The sequence below is a fragment of the Diabrotica undecimpunctata genome, chromosome 8, assembly GCF_040954645.1.
Source record: "Diabrotica undecimpunctata isolate CICGRU chromosome 8, icDiaUnde3, whole genome shotgun sequence".
NCBI lineage: Eukaryota > Metazoa > Arthropoda > Insecta > Coleoptera > Chrysomelidae > Diabrotica > Diabrotica undecimpunctata.
Window position 1 is genome coordinate 11,844,120 of NC_092810.1, and position 19,801 is coordinate 11,863,920.

Consider the following 19,801-nt stretch of genomic DNA (forward strand, 5'->3'; position numbering starts at 1 on the left):
AGCCTCCATGCGGGTTAAGAGTATATTAATTGAGTTCCCTATGACTCATCCAGTATATAATCATCTTAGATTTAAAATTTATCGAGGTATTAAAAAAACTAAATTAATCTTGAAGACAACTATTATTTCATTTTGCTACTATTCATTGGGTTTATCATTTATTTACAGTTCTAGAATTCTGACAGCAAATTCTAGTTAAATTACGAAAAACAAATAAACAACTCGTAATAATTAAACCTTTATTTAGTGTAAAACTGATAAGAGTACAGCAATAATAGTATTGTAAACCTCATTTAAGAGAAAATGTTTACGTGGGTTTACGATTTTACGGTACATATTAAAATATTCGCAGAAAAGGTTAAAAACACGGACACGGGGATTTTTATCTACCTGTGTACATACGGGTCTTAATCAGCTTACCTTCGAAGTGCATATATATAAGAAGAACGCCACATCCATTACATTAATAACAGAATTTTCAAACCTAAATCTCTAATATAAAGAGTCCTTATTTTTTGTGACAATGAAGTATTTGTTAGTATTTTTAGTTTTCTTTGTAGTCGCCACTGTCGCACTAGCAGGTAAGAGTTGAATTTATTTATATTTTTAATTTTTATCTTATTCTAAAAATTACAAACTTCTGACTGGTTGTATATTTTTTACTAGGGTTTTATATTTACAAAAGTATAAGGATTATTATCCTTATTTATTAATATTTAGATATTCATAATCAATATTACATAGGGTCGATTTGAATATTAGTTTTCTAGCAGTCTTATGTTGGAATAATTGTATATACATATTCAAGAAATACTGGATATTATCGATTGTCGATATAAACAAACAACACAGTTTATTAGGGCTGCAGTCAGAAAGTTTGGCCGGGATGTTATAGTTTATTTTTATGAACGAGTGAGTAATTAGCATAATTTTAACTGGTAGCTCCGACCACTCCATGGGCGTGCTCAAGATTAATTGAAAAATTACTTTGAATAATTGTAAAAAATAAATGAATTATTTCAGTGTTATAAAGTGTTATGTGTATGTAAACAAAAGTGACCTCTTTTATCACACACTATATTAGAACTGACTGGCCTACATTAAAAAGGGTTTTAAAAAATTCACATTTTTTTTAATTTTTAAAAATTACAAAAGAGAAAAAGAGTTTTTAAAACCGTCTAAGGTATGTTAAATAGATGAATAAAAATATTAATATAAAACTTACAGCTACTTGTTACAAATCCAAATCAGATTCAGAAGATGAACTTTCAGAACCAAGATTTATAATAACTGGCTCGATCATTTTATCAGTAATATTGTCCAGCTTCCACATTTTTTCCTCTTCTTTAATAGTGTGATTTACTGCCTTTTCCCAGTTTTCAAGTTTTACATTATTTACGGCCTCCAAAAACAACTGTTTAACATCATGAATTTTAAAAGTGGTATTTTTTCTTGAAACTTCACTCTTTATCTGTGCCCATACCAGTTCAATCGGGTTTAATTCACAATGATATGGTGGGGATCTAAGTACTGTCATTCCACGATTTTTGGCAATTTCATCAATTTCGTATTTTTAAAATTTTTTTTTATGAAGGGCACACAACGAATAAAGTTCCTTTCTTATAGATCCGGGATGGTACGTAATATTTTTTGAACTCAGCCAATTCTGCAAGTCTTTTTTTAACCACTTGGTTGTGGGCAGTCCTTCTATAAGTCTGGAGTGATAACTTGCATTATCCATTACTATTACACAGTTCTTAGGAAGAAGATCTATCATTTGTTCGAACCATTCTTGAAAGACATCAGCGTTCATGTCTTCATGGTAGTCACTGGTACGAGTTGATTCAAAAGTTAATAAACCACCTTCAACAAAACCGTCTGAACTGCCAATGTGTACTATTATCAGCCTGCGTCCCTTTCCTGATGGTGGGTTTAAACCAGTAGATAAGTTATTTACAAAAGCGTGCCTTTGACTTGTAACAGTTTCATCCTGCCAAAATTTATTTGGTGTATGACCCTCGTTGATCCATGTTTCATCAAGATAAAATATTTTTCTTTTTTGGTTTCTCATTTCCTTTATGGTTCTTAGAAAATGTCTTCTCCATATGACAATATCGCTTCTTTCTAATAAAATAGACTTCCAGCGGAAGCCTATTTCTTTTAAAAGTTTCCATAACGTAATTCGACTCATTTCTGGGTAATCCTTATCATCTCGAACTGAGACAAGAACTTTATCCAATGTTGGAAATTCTTGTCTAAAGAAGAATTCATGCACTTTCCGTCGAAGTCCTTCTTTAAAATGATATTCTATTTGAAAGTTTGGTTTCCCTGGAGCATTAAAATAGCCATGCCAAATAGAATCTTTAATATCTGGAACAATTTGGATCAAGACACCATATCCGCAAATAGTATTAACATCTTTAAAAATAAACTTGATAGTGGTTTATTTTATTTATAGGATTTTTTTTCTTTGACAGCATTATTTATTTATTTATTTATTTATTGTCTCACCATTCAACTTTTGTATGATATACTTAATTGTTTATGTTTACTTAACTTTATAATTGGTATTAGTTTTATAAGGATGTTTTTTTTTTTATTTTTGATTTTTGGGCATAATAGGAGCTCGCTCCTCTGCCCTTATTTGTAATATAATAATAATAATAATAATAATAATTACGTGGCATTTGAAAACTACCACATTTCTCTTCTTTAATAACTCTGTAAATCGTAGATTTCCCAACACCAAGTGTACTGCTAACTAACTCAACGGTCTCATCAACACTTTCACATAAACGTTTGTCTGTAAATGATTTAAAACAATTAAATATTAATGTTTTTTCATTAACTGTTAGAGGACCAATTTTTCGGCGTTTACACGGCACTTCCAAATTTTCCATAACACTAGTATACACAATAAACTGCACCTTGCAACTGAAGTACCTACTTTTAGTGAACTGTTAAGAATTTTGAATACGCCACTTGGACCTTCCTATATACAAAATGGAAAAACCCACTATCACATTTTCTATGGAATAAGTTTAGAAGGTAATTATCTAGTCAATTACTGTCGTAGATTCCTGGAATTAAAGAATTAAATGTTTGATTGTTGAAACCCTTACTTCGTGGAATGCACTCATTTCAGATAAAATAAAACGTTTTATTTTATCTAAAGAATTAAACTTTATTTTGCAAATAGGCAAAGAATTAAACTTTATTTTGCAAATAGATAAAATAAAACGTTTTATTTTATCTAAAGAATTAAACTTTATTTTGCAAATAGGTAGGTACTTATTAAACTTTGATTGGTTATATATAACCAATCAAATAAACATCTTACATTTCTTGCAAATTCATTAGTACCTGTTAACCTCCATCACTCCGACACTGGCAACCTTATTTAGGGATTAGTAACCCTCACAACTATTGTATTCTATTCTGCTCCAACCTTTATACCTGGTGGTCATACTCAATTTAAAATTGTTTTCCTATATACTTCTGTAAACTTGTTGACAAATATCTGTTTTTCATTGAGTCACCCGTATCAACAGTTTAGGGATTTGCATACATAATTTATTGTTTTATTACTCTCTCATACATAAAAATACACTATAGTCGTTGAGATTATTTATATAACGCTATGCCACTCAACATTAATAACAACACATATAAAATATAACATATAAAATAATGAACAAAATACATTTTAAAATTTAGTTATTGTAATTAATTAATAATAATATTAAACATCTAAGATCTAACAACATCACAAGAAAAACCAACTGCAAAATATACAAGACCTATGAGGTACGATGAAAAGCGATGAGAGCCTATTAGGTAGTTTTGAACGAAAAATCCTTAGACACATATATAAGGGGGTGAAATAAAATGACATATGGCGTAGAAGATATAATTTTGAACTATACACAGCATACAACGAACCCGAGGTCATAACATCCATAAACATCGGACGTCTGCGCTGGACGGGCCATGTTGAACGGATGTTGGAGACTGAAACAGCAAACCATATAATGAGGCAAACACCAGTAGGGAGAAGGTCAAAGGGAAGACCCAAACTTAGATACATGGAACAAGTGGAACAAGATCTGAAAACACTTAAGATTACCAACTGGAAAAACAAAGCAAGGAACAGAACAGAATGGCGGAAAATCCTAGAACAAGCCAGGACCCAGAAAGGGTTGTCGAGCTACTGATGATGATGATGATTATTGTATTGTTCCTTCACTATGCAATCTGTTACTTTAATATAATATTCCCATGTCAATCTTTTTTTTATTTTAGTATCTGTAACACATATTAAACAAGCAAGTTTTAATCTAAGTTTAACTTCTCGTTTTAACATGTAGCTCAAATTATTTCTCAAAATATCTATAAGATTCAAGTCGCATATTGTTATATTTTTATTTTCTTTTAAATAATACCAATTTTTAGTACGGTTTACATAACTCGACACATTCCGTTGCTTTTTTTTATTATATTAGCTACACTTTAGTGACATATATTTCTACACCTTTATCCATTTGTATCCCAATTCAATAAAATTAATCCCAAGTTTAATATTCTTTCTAGTGAACGGTTTGTAAGTTTTATCAAGTAGTAACTACCAACAGGAGACATATTAAGTTTCAAATTTTCATCAATTCAAATTTATTTTTAAATTATAGCTAATATTTTTGAGTAAATGTGTCATATTTTTACTTAATATCATCTTTGGGATACTTTAAAGTCTCTTGAAATAAAACCTGCTCTAAGTGTTTCACCGTTATTGGATATTCGGTTTACGAAATCTAAAATTCGTTATATTAAAAAAACTACAGAACGTATGTATCAAAATATAATAACTTCTTTGTTGCAAACAACAGTTAAACTAAAATTTTGGATGCTTAGTGATTTATTTTTGAAGAGCCCTACGGCAGGGGCTCGATGCTTCATTTGAATGTTGGTTTAAGCTCTTTCGAGGGTCAAACCATACTAATCTTTTCGATTGTTTTCTATCAGCTCTAGGATGTCATAATTTTCACATGTGGCTTCTTGTCGTACATGTGTTTCTTTGGAATGCAGGGAAGAGGTACGATTCTTAAGGGGATTAGCGAGCGGAACGGGGACAGACCTTTTTTAAAAAAGGATTAATTTTTTCTTTTTCTTTAAAAAACAAATAAACAAAAAAAAATGGAAAGAAGAATGGGAATGAAGTTAATGTCTTGTAAGAGTTTTTTTTTTTATTTATTTGTTTTGTATGATGAGAGAGTGATATATCTGGCTCAAGTTGTCGATGTCGGTTCTCTTATTTAGGGACGATGGATGTTTTAGAATTTGACACATTTCAAGGATGGATCGCTTATGATAATTTTTTTGGTTGCACAGTATTTTGGTATTCGTGAAGTCGATACTGTGTTTGGTTGAAATGGCATGCTGTGCAAGGGCACAAGATGGTTTGGAAATCCCAATGTCGCTTTTGTGGGACGTTAGTCGACCTTGAAGAGAGCGGCTGGTCTGGCCAATGTAGCAGGAGTTGCACTCTGCACAGGGTATCTGATAGACGACATTAGTTTGTTCTAGAGGGGCCAATAGAGTTTCTGTCTTAGAAAATAACTTTTCTAAGGTTCTGGTATTTTGTAAGGCTAATTTGACAGGTAAGTTTTTGAAAAGTTTGTTAAGTTTGTTAGTGATTTGTAGGAAGTACGGGAGCGAAGCATATTTTGTGGTTTGTTCAGGAGTGAGAGGGGACTTATTCATCTGTATTTTATTAGATATGGACGCTAATGTTAACCCGTTGGGTGTTTCAGTAATGGACTGCCCATAGCTTATGGAATATAGAAATTTATTGATGATGGATGCCGGATAGGAGTTATCTACGAGAATAAACTTCAGTAGATTGAGAGATTCTTCTTTGTAAAGCAGGTGTGTCAACAAGTGTACTCTAAGGCTGGGGGCTTGTACCAGGTTAAGTTTATATCTGATTGGGTGTGTCGAATGGTAATTTAAGAAACGGTTACTAGCCATTTCTTTTCTGTACCAGGTAGTGACTAATCTGTTATCCGGTGTGCGAATGATTTGCATATCTAAAAACGGGATACTGTTATCAACCTCAAATTCACATGTAAATTGTAGATGAGGATCGAAGCAGTTAAAAACTGATAAAGTCTCCACCGCCTTATCCGACGGGGTTGCTAAAATCAGATCGTCGACATACCGTTTTACAAAGGGAACCTGGAAATCTAACTTCTTGATACTCTCATTAATAAGATCATCTAGTACAAAGTTGACTAGAATAGGAGAAATCGTGGATCCCATAGGAGTTCCAAAAATTTGGCGATAATATTTGTCATTAAAAATTAAATAATTGGTGTCAAAAATCAATTTTAATAATTCGGAAAAAGTTTCCCAAGATATCGGACTGTGGGGTTGGATTTGATTCTAATGGTTACGGAGAGAAGTTAATACACTGGAAAGTGGAAGATTTGTGAACAAGGATACTACGTCAAAACTTACTAAGACAAAGCCTCTGGGTAGTTGATGATTATTAATAAATTCACTGAACTGGAAAGAATCTGTTATGTTGAAGTCATTGTTATAATTGTTTGCTTGTGAAAGAATGTTCGTTAGGAATTGGGCTATATTTGTGTTCGGAGCATTTATTGACGATAGTATGGGTCGCATACTTAGTTGTGATTTGTGAATTTTGGGGAGACAGTAAAATCTAGGAGCATAGCCATTGTAATTATGGACGGATTTGGCTAGTTTCTCGTCAATATTTTTTTGTTTTTTAGTTCAGTGATATATCGGTTGATTTTGTTGGTGTAGGTTGAAGTGGGATTGCGAAGAAGTGGTTGATAGTATTTGCTATCATCTAGGAGTTGCTGGTTTAAATTTAATCAACGGTCGTATTTTTTGCTATATATACTGAATTTAAAAATATTTACATAATTCGAACAGTACTTACATTTAAAAAAATTACATGCAATAGTAAGGAGGAAGTCTTAATACTGTATGTACTTTAATACTCTTAATATAACTTATACTATTTATTGGTTTTTGTTACAGGCAGCGGGTGTAACGTAGTACCTTGCAGTAATTATTGCCGGTCGGTAGGACATTTTGGAGGATATTGCGATGGACCAACTTTGGATACCTGTCATTGTTACGATGTTGGCCACAAAAACTAAAATACAGTCAAACTTAATAGTAAACGGTCACAAATCACCTTTACGAATTTACGTCTCTTTCATTTTCATTTAAAATGTTTGCATTACATTTTTTATTTTTCTTACTTTATAATTATATAGTATACATACTTATATGTAATACATATTCTTGATATTCAAAAGTCTTAGATAAAATTTATTAGATATAGACTGATTTTTGTAAATGTTAAAATTTATATTTTAATAAATATAATAAATAAATCGTTGTTTTAAATTTGTATTCCGAAGTCCTGTGACCCTACAAAAAAGGTCTTCAAAAGGTCTCTCATTTCTTAGAAAAGATGGTTTAAAAATGCCTTTAGTAGATATTACTATAAAGCTCCATAACTTTTCACTGAAACTCTTACTGTAGAAGATGTACATTTGATTAGAAAAATATTTATAATAGCAGAAAATTCATTATTTTTTACCAATTAAACATAACCGTAGCATTAGTGATTTTTTGGAAGTTGATGATAACTAACGATTTACTCTTAGATTATAGATTTCTAAAATCTAAGGATTTACCAAAATTAAGTTTAATTTTAATGCAATAGTATATTACTGCCTTGCTAAGCTGAAAGGTCCTAACTGACAAAATCGCAGTTTTAGTCCTATTAGTAGTAGGTTATAACGAAAAGCATTCTTTTTTTTTTTATTAGTATATATGGCACATTGGAAGAGGCTACAATAGGAAATGGCCAGCAGCAATGCTGTTGATCGATTGTCTGTTGTCTGTTGGTGGATTTTCCGAGAAACTCAAAGCAACGAACAGAAAGAAAACTACAAAATAAATTGGGTTTTATCATCATAATAAGATAGATTAAGTGAAACTTTCATGATCTGTACCTGAAACATAGTATTTTTTACTGTAAAACTTAAACATAGTACTTTATAACTATTTTTTTTAGAGTTGTTACTCTAATAATATCGTTTTTTGATTAAATGGAGATTACATATAATATGAAAAGTATATGTCTGTGCTGTAATTATTCCCATAATAAAGTTCGCGTGTAGAGTTCCACAAATAACGTTATTATGCATGAAACAAAAAGGAGGAATTTTTTGTGAATACCAGTGTCATTGCAACTTATCTTGTTTTTCTTAGCTTTTCGAGTTATATACCTTCACAGAAGGCTATACCCATTATTTCTAACTAATGCTCATTGTTTTTTTGTCACAGATAGCGGATTCTTCTTCTTCTTCAGATGCAAATCCACTAATGGATGTTAGCGATCACATTTTCCATTAATTCTCTATTTCTTACAATATGTATCAGATATTGTATGTCGTTAATCCCTGTCCATTGCCTTATGTTTCGGAGCCAGGACATTTTCTTGCGTCCCATTCCTCTCTTGCCTTCAATTTTACCCTCGATTATAAGTTGGAGGAACTGGTATTTTTCATTTCGCATGATGTGACCTAGATACGCCGTTTTCCTTTTCTTGATGGTTTCGAAAAGTTGGCGTTCTTGGTTTATTCTTTTAAGGATATCTATATTTGTGATTTTCGCTGTCCATGGTATTTTTAGGATACGGCGATAGAGCCACATTTCGAAAGCTTCTAATCTGTTTATATCTCTCGTTTTGAGTGTCCAGCCCTCTACGCCATATAGCACCACTGACCACACGTAGCATTTAGTAAACCTTAGTCTCAGTTGAAGATCGAATTCTGAACAAGTCAGTACCTTCTTGAATTTTACGAAAGCTTGTCGAGCTTGCTCAATGCGACATTTTACTTCCCTGTCCGATGCCCAGTCTTCAAAAAGCCACGATCCCAGGTATTTAAATTTACTCACTCTTTCAATGGACTTAGTATTCAGTGTTATGGTGGAGTTTTCAAGTGCATCCAAGTTTCTGGAGATGATCATAAATTTGGTTTTTTTGGTATTAATCTCTAATCCCATTCGCTTACTGTATTCTCCGATTATAGTGACAAGTTGTTGAAGATCGACTATGTTGTCACAAATTAAGACACCATCATCAGCATATCGTATGTTGTTGATCAATACTCCATTCACTTTGATTCCCATCTTTGCATCCTCCAAAGACTCTTGAAATATGGCTTCCGAATAAATGTTAAATAAAAGAGGGGAAAGCACGCATCCCTGTCGAACGCCCCTTCTTATATGTATGGGTTTGGATATAGAATTGTCTATTTTTAACTGTGCCGTTTGATGCCAGTACAAGTTTTCAATGCATCTTATGTCTTTTTGGTCTATATCAACTTTCTTGAGGATCTGCATTAACTTGTGGTGTTGAACACGATCAAACGCTTTTTGGTAATCTAAAAAGCATAGGAACACATCCTTGTTCTGATCGTAACAATTTTGGACCAGCACCTGTGTTGCTACTATTGCTTCTCGTGTTCCTAAACCTTGCCTAAACCCGAACTGGGAGTCACTGATGTCCAATTCACATTTTTTGTATAATCTTTGATGTAGTATTTTTAAGAATATCTTTAAAGTGTGACTCATCAGGCTAATGAGTCTGTGATCATCATATTACATAAGTTAAATATTTTGTGTAGTGCTGAAATTCCCGTTTCATCCAGTAATTTAAGTATTTCTGACGGGATTTCATCTGGTCCAGGTGCCTTATTGTTTTTTGAATTTAATATTACCTTTTCTATCTCCTCTTTGGTGACTGAAGGGCCAGTCAGCTGGTCGTCTGTATAAACTTCACTCATGGGTCTTTCGTCATGGAAGAGCTCCTGGATAAAATTTTCCCATATATCAATTTTCTCCTTTTCACCCAGCACTATCTGGTTATCCTGATTAACTATGGTAGTTGGTCTTCGTTTTCTGTATATTCCAGCAGTCTCCTTAAGCTTTTTATGTAAATTACGGTCGTCGTGCTGTCGTTGTAAATGTTCTAGATCGATACATTGTTGCTGAAGCCATTCATGTTTTGCTATTCTTATTTTTGCTTTTATTTGCCTGTTAATGTTTTTATACATATTGCTGCCATCTTGGTTATTCTTGTGTCTTCGTCGTTCTTCCATTAGTAATAGTATTTCTTCTGTCATCCATTTTTGCCTCTTGTTATTTCGTTTGTACCCTAAGTTGTTTTTCATGATGTCTGTTACAGCACTTGTAATCGTATTCCATGTTGGTGTTAGATCTTTGGCAATGTTTGTCGTCAATATTTGAATTTGTGCGTTTATTTCATTGCTTATTTCTGCTTGTATCATTGGGTCTTTCAGTTTGTCCAGTGCTATCTGTTGTTGAGTTTCAGGCTTGTTCTTGCATGAAAGAGCGATCTTTATGACGGCCACTAATAGTGCGTGGGCAGAAGGGACATCTGCTCCAGGGTATGTGCAAGCTCTTTTGACAGTTGTGCTGAATCTACCGTTGATAAGAATGAAGTCTATTTGATTTCTTATTATGTTCTGAGCTCTATCGGCTGGAGATTTCCAAGTATAAAGGCGACGGGGGTGGAGTTGGAACCATGTGTTGGTAACTCTCATGTTTTCTTCTTGACAAAATTGTGTAAGTCGGTCGCCACTTTCGTTCCATGTTCCAAGACCATAGGGTCCAACTACGTCTTCAAAGCTGGATGGTCTTCATAGCGGATGCAGTGTAATATCTTGTAGCGATTATTGTAAGTTATTGTTGGGACATTGATGGCTATTACAATCAAAACTTTGTTCACTGAATCTGTTCACACAAATTTTGAATTTGTTTGTTTTCAAAAAATGAATGAAAATTAAAACAAACTTGAATTAGAGAATTTGTTTTGCTATAATTGACTGGATTTTCCGTTTATTTACTGTTGTAAAATAATTGTAACAACCAATTAAATTTAGCACGATAAGTAAACAATTCGTAATAATTAATCCTTTATTTAGCGTGAAACTGATAAGAATTTTGCATTGTAAACTTTAATAATTAATAGGACATGTCTACGTCGTTTTAATAATTCTACCACGCAGATTAACATATTGCAGAAATGAATAAAAAACCGACTCTGTGGTTGTTATCTACCTGTTTATAGGGTCTTAATAAGTTTACCTGTGAAATAAATGTATATAAACAAAACACTGCATTTATTAACATACACAAACTGAGGTTGAAAAACTGAAACACTAAGTTTAGATCCTTATTTTTTGTGAAAATGAAGTATGTGTTACTATTTTTGGTGTTTCTTGTAGTTGCTACTATGGCACTTGCACAAGGTGAGGCTTGCATGCTTTTTATAATTTAATTTTATGTTTCAAGTATTTTTATAAAAATTATAAATATTTAATTGGTATATTTCTGAAAGTATTGATTTTTCAAATCACTTACTAACCAACCGATGTTATTACTCAAGTACAAAAGTCCAAATTAATTGTATTTAATAATATAAAATATATTTGGGATTTATCTGCCCGATAGATCAAATGCGAGAGTGTCTGGCTATCACGTAGAAGTCCTGGGTTCGATATACAGGGATGAGTGCCTTAAGAACCGGCAAAATAACGCAAAAGATAGAAAACATAATACGTTGTGAAATAAAAAGAGATGCAAGTAGTAGAGGTGAGAAATTATCGATATAAACCTATAATTTACTTTACATTACATTAGATCTATCGAAAGTTTCCCACCTTTAGACGTTAGCTTATGAGCTGGTTGACTTCAGTCATAGTAATACGTATCACGTAATGTAAGTACAAACAGTTCAAGTACGAGTATGTTTTTATCCAAAATTAAAGTATTGATCAATAATAAACTGTGATTTGAGACGTCTCTCAATACAGAATTATCATAGCTTGTTATTCTGTATTTATCAAATTACTACTAATTAAACTGTTAAACTGTTTACTTACATTTGCTTTATTGCCTTCAATCAGTTTTTACTTTATGCGAAATTTAAAAAATGTTAATGTTCGACGTCATACTTGTAATATTATGACTGAAGTCAACTAGCTCATAAGCTAACGTCTAAAGGTGGGAAACTATCGATAGTCCTAATGTAATGTAATGTAAATTAGAGGTTTCTATCGATAATTTCCCACCTCTACTACTTTCATCTCTTTTTATTTCACAACGTATTATGTTTTCTATCTTTTGCCGGTTCTTAAGGCACTCATCACTGTATAACGCCTGCAAAACATCTAGATGTAAAATATCTAAAACCCAGGACGAGTCAGCCTGACGACAATCCGAAAAAAAGTGGTTCTAATAGCTATTTGTTATTTTCCTTGTATATCGCAGGCCCAAAAATAGCATGCTATGGTTGTTCTCTGTTCTCGGAGCTTTCTTAACTTTAACAGCAATCCTCTGATAAACATATTATATTTTTGCCAAATTTTGGAATGAGTTTAATTGGTAGAACAATTTTAAAATTTCTTTTTAAGACAGATTTTAGTCCTCTACAAACAGTTTCTTATGACTTTTGATATAAAATAATTGAGAAAGCAGGAATTCAACAGACTTTGCATTTTCATTGGAACAAGTAGGATGATGATTCTATCAAACCATGATTTAATGATTATATTATACAGTAAATTATACACTGAATATCTCAAATATTCCACTAAAATGTTATGTTTTATTTTAAAATTTTTGAAAATGAAAACATTTATATTAATTAAAAATATAAGTATTTTATATTATGTACACTGTATATAAAATGCTTTTTTTAAAAATGTCTGATAAAAGCATTTGTGTTACAGGACGCTTATGCAATGGAGTATTTTGCAGAAATTATTGCCAATCGGTAGGCCATTTTGGAGGATATTGTATTGGACCAAGTTTGGAGATCTGCCATTGTTACTGATTATCTGCCAAACTTAGAATTAAACAAGATAATGTCCCTTTTAACAATTTAGGTTAACCACAACCTTGTTTAAAATAATGGCATTTTGTTTGTTATTTTTATTAATTAATAATTATATAGTATAGTCTAGTTTGGACACATACACGATTGGACTGGTCATTTTTCATTTTAACTTTCCATTTTAATTCCAAAATATACCCGTTTTACTTCCAAGAAATATATAAACACGTAATAACACTGCAGTGAGTTTAACGTTAGGAGTTCGATCTCATCCGCTTGAACGTTTACTCGAAAATTCTTTACGTTTATATGATAATCTATAATCTATATTATGTGTAACCGTTTGGAATTATTTTAAGAATATAACCATAATCAAAATGTTGTAATTAAATATAAAAACTAGATAATAATGAAAATGTAAATGATGAATAAATTCTATAATAAATTTAACAAATTTTATAAATTATTAAAATGATTAAACAAAATTTTTAAAGAAAAAAATTGAGATTTTTGAAATATTAAAGAACTTGGGTGGTGTTATTATAAAAAAATATTAACAAATCAGTAATAACTAGACATGATCATACCGCGCGATAAGAAGTAGTCACTTCTCTCGGCACACCCCAAGTACCACGCAGCGATTTAATTTAATTTTGAGTATAAAGAGAAAAGTGCTGCCATTGCAACGTTTCTAATAATATATAGGATTGTTACTGTAATAAGACTAATACCGCTGTCACTATTCTAATAATATATAATAATTTATTATTGGAAGCTGTAATTATAATCTAATATACCCCTCTAAGGAATTGTCTCCACTCTGATAATATGCTGTCACCATTGTAGAAGACGTCCGTTCAATCTCCTTAGCAGTGCCTCTACAATCCTTAGGGGATACTTATCCCTGCGAGCGGGGCAAGGCTTACTGGCTCCACTAGTCTGAACTGACTGGTTTCGCCCTCGCGGATTTACAAGAGGGTAGAAAAATCGGTTGGGAAGGAAGGGGATCAAGGACTTCTCGGTCTCAGGTCCTGTAAAGAGTGGGAGGCTATGGGCTTACGTTAGAAGCCGGAGCACTGCAATAGCGAAATGCGTATCTCTTCTAGTCTCGACCTGTAACGGCTAGGAATAACAAAACAAATCTCGAATTTACAATGTATTAACTAGACTGTACATTACAAATATCCTTTATGACAAAAATGTTCGCTCAGGCGCGAAGGGAGACGAGAAGAAATCAGCAAGGAATTAAAGATCAGACAATTTCCGTATTATTAGATATACCTGGGGTTAGTATATAGAGATCTTATTTACCTCTGCGTATCTAGGCTCTAGCTAGGGAATACGCCTCCAGTCTACCGGGATTTGAGATTTCGTACCTTCGAATCTCCAGTTGCCGACACTATATACGTCACACTACCCCGTCGAGTTAATTAACGCGTCCACGGTCTGCGTACCTTCCGATCTCCACACCACGGCGTGGAGCTGCTGCGTGAAAACTTCCCACTAACGCGCTGGCCCCCTTGTTCACCTTTTTTATTAGTCCCTGTCCTCAATTTTCAGTCGTAGTACCAAGGTCGCGTTATTGTTTTTTTTGCTGACTGATCCTCGTGTTGTATATCGGCGGAGGTCTATGTTTTGAAACGTGATTTAAACAACCTTGGTGGCCTGATATTTGAGACTCGTGTACTGCATTTAACTGGGTCGATTTTCAATCCTTGTTTAATAAAATGTTTACGTAAATATGTTACCTACTAGCTATGAATTTATTTGTTCTTTTAATCGATTTGGAATATGTAATAATTTCTTAAATAATTGTTTCTCTTTACTAGGCTAATTTGACTCTTAATTTTTCCTTCTTTACTTCCTTGCTATATTTTCATTACATGTTTCAGAGAGTTGGCGAATCAGCACTATTTTGCTAATGTCAGTCAGATTTAATGGCAGAAAAGTATTTAAATTTCATTCTTACTCTTGTCTTCGTCTTAATAACAACAACTATTTAGGTAGGTATATTATTTGGGCCAACGACACAAACTTTGGTGTTCATATATTCAAGTCATTTGAAAGATATTTAAACCTGAAATTTATATTCACGTCATATATCGATTATGCCCGGAAACCTAAATGTAATCACGTCTCTCATATTGTTGTAATAATCGCTTTACCAATAACTGTAGATCCTCCTGCTCTTGTGCGACAACAACTTGATCGTCCGTGAAATGAAGCGTATATAAGGTTGTTTTGTCGTTTAATGGTATACCCACTCCGGAACATAATCTCCTCCATTTCTTCAGTGTCTAGTTAAGGTAGGTCTTAAAGAAAGTTGGAGATAGACTTGCCTCTCTTATTTACCATAAAATTTTCGGAAAACTGGTTTTTAATCTTTATTTTAGTTGGAAAGTTGTATAATCGTTATATTGCTTTTATAAGTGCAATATTATTAGATGAGCTTTCCAACACTTGCCATAGTCTACATAGAGGTATTGTATCATAAACTTTCGTGAAGTTCACAAATAATAGATGAGTTGGTCTCTGCCTAGGCATTCTTTTTTTACTGTTGGATTAAAATGTAAATATGGTCGATGCAAGTTTGTCCAACTCGAAATCCTGCTTACTCTTTCAGCTCAAGTGGTTCGTATTTGTTTTTGACTAGACCTTTCATAAATTTTCGGTATAATCTACTGATAGTGCTGGTAACTGAGATGGAGCAGTAGTTCTTGCAGCCGGCCTTATCTCCTTTATATGGATCAGTATAATCATCCTTCTTTTCATTTTTCAGGTAGAGTAAACCATACAGTTATTGGACACTTAAGACAATTTCAACTTTAAAAATTCGTAATTCACATTGTTCTCTGCAGATTGAATTGAAATTTGTACAAAACGTAGTCTAAACAGTTTATTACAATATGGCTAAAATAATTTAAAGAAAGTGTTAAATCTTTTTTGTCAATATATATTTAATAAAAATAGTTACAAAAATTATAGTTATTGGACAGTTTATTTAGTTACAGGACACTCAAAACTAGTTATTGGACAACTGCTTTAACACAATAAACTAGAAACAAATGAAAATGACAAGAAAAACAAGATTTCTGTGCGGTACGGGGTACCTATATACAGTTGACACAATTAAATTTTATAATTGCTTCTGTGCTTCTTTGTATTGAGTGAAAAGTTCGTCAATGTCTTCATCCTCACTGTCTTGGTTACTGTTATTAGCATCGGAACCACTATCCTACAGATTGAAGCAGTTGTGACATATAAACAGATCACCATCGTTAGGTATATGCTATCTATGCTTAACAGGAATATAACATTCGTGATAATAAAGACTACAGTCATCGCATTTTAACTTATTGGGTTGAACATCATTTGAACAAATAAAACATTTGACTTTTTTTTAATTCTTTTTGTTGCTACACTGGTTTTTGGTTAATTTTCTTTTCTTTTCCGTTTCCTTTCTTGTTTTTGTTTTTCCTGTTCTTATTTTAACTCCTTCTTTTTTCGTAACATTTTTTGATATCGTGCAGATGTAATAGCAAAAGGAAGTCGTTCCGTGTTACGTTTATTTTTTCTTTCCGGTACAGTAGGAGATGTTTCAAAAATTACCCAACAATTCGTGTTTAACAATAATTTTACTTGTAGAGGGTAAGTCATAAACATTAGTTTTATATTGTTGAATATGGATATCATTGGTACTACTAGTCTCAGAAATATTTACATTTTCAATACCACTTTGCTCTGATGTTTTTATTTCAGTATTTATAACGGGAGATGTGATAGCTATATTTTGAATAATATTCATATTTGTGTCTCTATTTTTTAGAACCATTGGGTTATCCGAATATTTTGGATCATGTTTAAAAAAATTACAAATTTTGAACAACAAATTCAAATTATCGTCGCTAGGTAGATTATTCTTTGGATTTTATTTTAAATTCTCTAATCTATGAACTTCAGGATCTAAGATATTTACAAAAGTATTATGGTTCATCTTGGGTTTCTTTTGATGATCTGAAAGGATTAAATTTTTTACTACTTCTTTACCTAAACATTTTGTGTAGTCAATAGCATCTACTTTAAATGGAAATAATCCGCAAACCTTGAAACCATTTACTATTGTTTCAGTTTTATAGCTTTTTTGTAGCTTGCTCCAATATAGAAGCAAATACAACCTTATTCACTACCCCTCCTGGATGCTGTTCTTCCCATTCTCTCACTGATTGCCGCCAAGCTTCTTTTAATGGACGGAAAATAGAAACGTCACAGGGTTGTAAAATCCTTGTGGCGTTAGGATAAAGTGCAATCACTTTAATCTGCAGTTCATTACACAATACACTTAATTGGTAACTTAAGTGACTCTTGTGCCCATCTACAAAAAGAATAACTGGAAGCTTAATATTATTTTCAATTAAGTGTGGGTAAAAAACATTCGCAATATACTTACTGATAGAATGTCTCTGCCGTCATCCAACCATTATCGCTTCTGCCCACACCCCATTTAGGATTAATACCTTTAGCAACCTTTTCAGGAATACGTTGATAAGGATAAATAACCATAGGCACGCAAATTTAACCGTCTGCTGAAAACGTCAGAGTGACGTTTAAAAGACTTTTTCAACATTATAAACATTTTTTGAACCTTTCATAGAAAATACTTTTCCAGTAGATGGACATATTTACAATCCTGACTCATCTCCATTAAAAATTCTTGATGGATCAGTTAGAACTTCTTCTAGTTTTTGATGTCTCGTTCAGATACACAAGTGCTAGCTGCCATCACACCTTCACTTGTCCTTTTAGAAACCTCTGAATGTCGCTTCATCTGGATTATTGAATGTAAAATCAAATAATCCTATGGATTAAGATAAATTTAATCAACGTACCTATCCAGAGTATTCTCCTCCTTGTAAGTTAAAATAGGAGACCGGCGAAGTGTATCTTTATGTTCCGAATGTTTTAATTTAAATTTTATAGTGAACTTTTGAATTACATATTTTTTTTCAGCTGTTTTATACGATTCAGTGCCATTTTGGACATCCTTAACAGCTTCTATAAGTTTAATCGTATCGTATTTTATAAGTTTAGGCATTTTACTACAATCCTAAAAAATCAATTTAGTGATTGGACGGTCAAAGTTAGTTATTGGACAGCTGTCTAGCTAGCTAGGACAGCTAGTGTTGTGTCTTCAATCCATCCAGCATTGGTGTTATGAGTAGCTGGCGTTGAAAGTTGATTTCCCCAAAACTCATGAATTTCTTCTTGGCTTGGATAAGATTTATTTTCATTTTCCACAGTGGAATTAAGTTTTCTATAAAACGCCTTCTCTGCACGCTCAAAAACTATATTGTTACATTTCCGGTTGTTGCAACTTTGTACCTCCTTAGGCGGCCTGAATAAACAGAGAGTTTTTGTTTCAATGTGTCCAGGCATTGTTGAGGTGTGTTGTTTTCTGGATCATGTCGTGAGTGTCTAAGAGTGTTAAACAATATTTCTGTTATGTATTTAATGAGGCACCGACTATTGTACAAAACTATTTATTAAAAGATACAGTGGTTACAAACATACATTATGGATGGATCCGTAGACCCACGGCCTTCCATCACCTAACCTCACTATCGACCCCTAGTCTTTTCCACAGTGTCTCTTATTCCGCTGCCGGACTCATATATAACATCTCCTCCCTCGTTAGAGATCAAGTTTAATGGGAGCTTTTACTAGTCTTCCAGAGCGCGTTCTCATATTGCAATCATTGGATGTTTCATCACTCGGTATAGATGTGTTTGTTTCTTCTTGTGATGAACTTGGAATGGGCTCCTTCGGTTCTAATTGAATAGGCTCGTTTTTCAAATTTGGATTCACTGGGATTTCAATTGTAACACTGTCACGTAACACTGGCACATCATCACTCACTATAGGAGGTTCTGCTTGAGCTTCGTTAGAATCTGGGATTCTATCTTCACCTCTGTCTTTTCTCATATCATTTGCGTGTGTAAATTTTATTACACCATTACTACATACTAGATAAGTACAGTAACTTAAAATTTTCATAATCTTTCCTTTCTGCCATAATTTTGTTTGTTTGTTTTTAATATAGACACTTTCATTTACTTTATACCATGTATGCCCATTTTTAATTGGGATAGATGCATGCTTACTATTATGACAAGAAGGTTTCAACATATTAAATCTAGTTCTAGGACGCACTTTAAAAATACTTTCACTTGGAGAAATCCCTGTAGCTATTGTAGGAGTTGTTCTATAAGAGAATAAAAAGTTTTGAATTGTCTGAATAACCAATCGTTTATTAATCTCCTCTCTCTTAATAGTCAACAGGGCTTTTTCCAAATTTTTCTTTACTATTTGAACACTACGCTCCGCAGCACCATTACTTTGAGGGTGATATGGAGGTGTCTTCAATGGTTTAATTCCATTTGCTTGACAAAATGCCACAAATTCACTGGAATTCAAAGGAGGTCCATTGTCTGAGACTAATTCGACAGGAAGACCAATTACAGTAAACATATCTCTTAATTTTGATATAGTTTCTGATACCTCTGTACCATTTGACATTAATTTTACATCTAACCATTTTGATTTCTGATCGATTAAAATTAAAAATGTGTACTTAAATTTAACAAAGAGATCTATATATACTCTGTAAAAGTTGTGTGGTGCAGACGGCCACGGACATAATTCCTTGCTTGAATTTGTGAAATTTTGACATTGTTGACATACATTACAACATGATATGAATTTTTCAATATGTTCATTCACATTTGGCCACCAACAATATGAACGTACCAACATTTTAGTACAAACAATACCATTATG

The 19,801-nt window shown here is 32.8% G+C and overlaps 2 long non-coding RNA genes across 2 annotated transcripts; both read left to right on the forward strand.

Annotated features, from left to right (window-relative positions):
- Positions 1-129: 129 nt before the first annotated feature.
- LOC140447191 (uncharacterized) lies at positions 130-7,427 on the forward strand. The gene is made up of 2 exons (XR_011951585.1): positions 130-581; positions 7,066-7,427. It is a non-coding gene; the product is annotated as an uncharacterized lncRNA (long non-coding RNA).
- A 3,304-nt stretch (positions 7,428-10,731) lies between these two features.
- Positions 10,732-13,119, forward strand: LOC140448288 (uncharacterized). The gene is made up of 2 exons (XR_011951678.1): positions 10,732-11,381; positions 12,864-13,119. It is a non-coding gene; the product is annotated as an uncharacterized lncRNA (long non-coding RNA).
- The last annotated feature ends 6,682 nt before the right edge of the window (positions 13,120-19,801 follow it).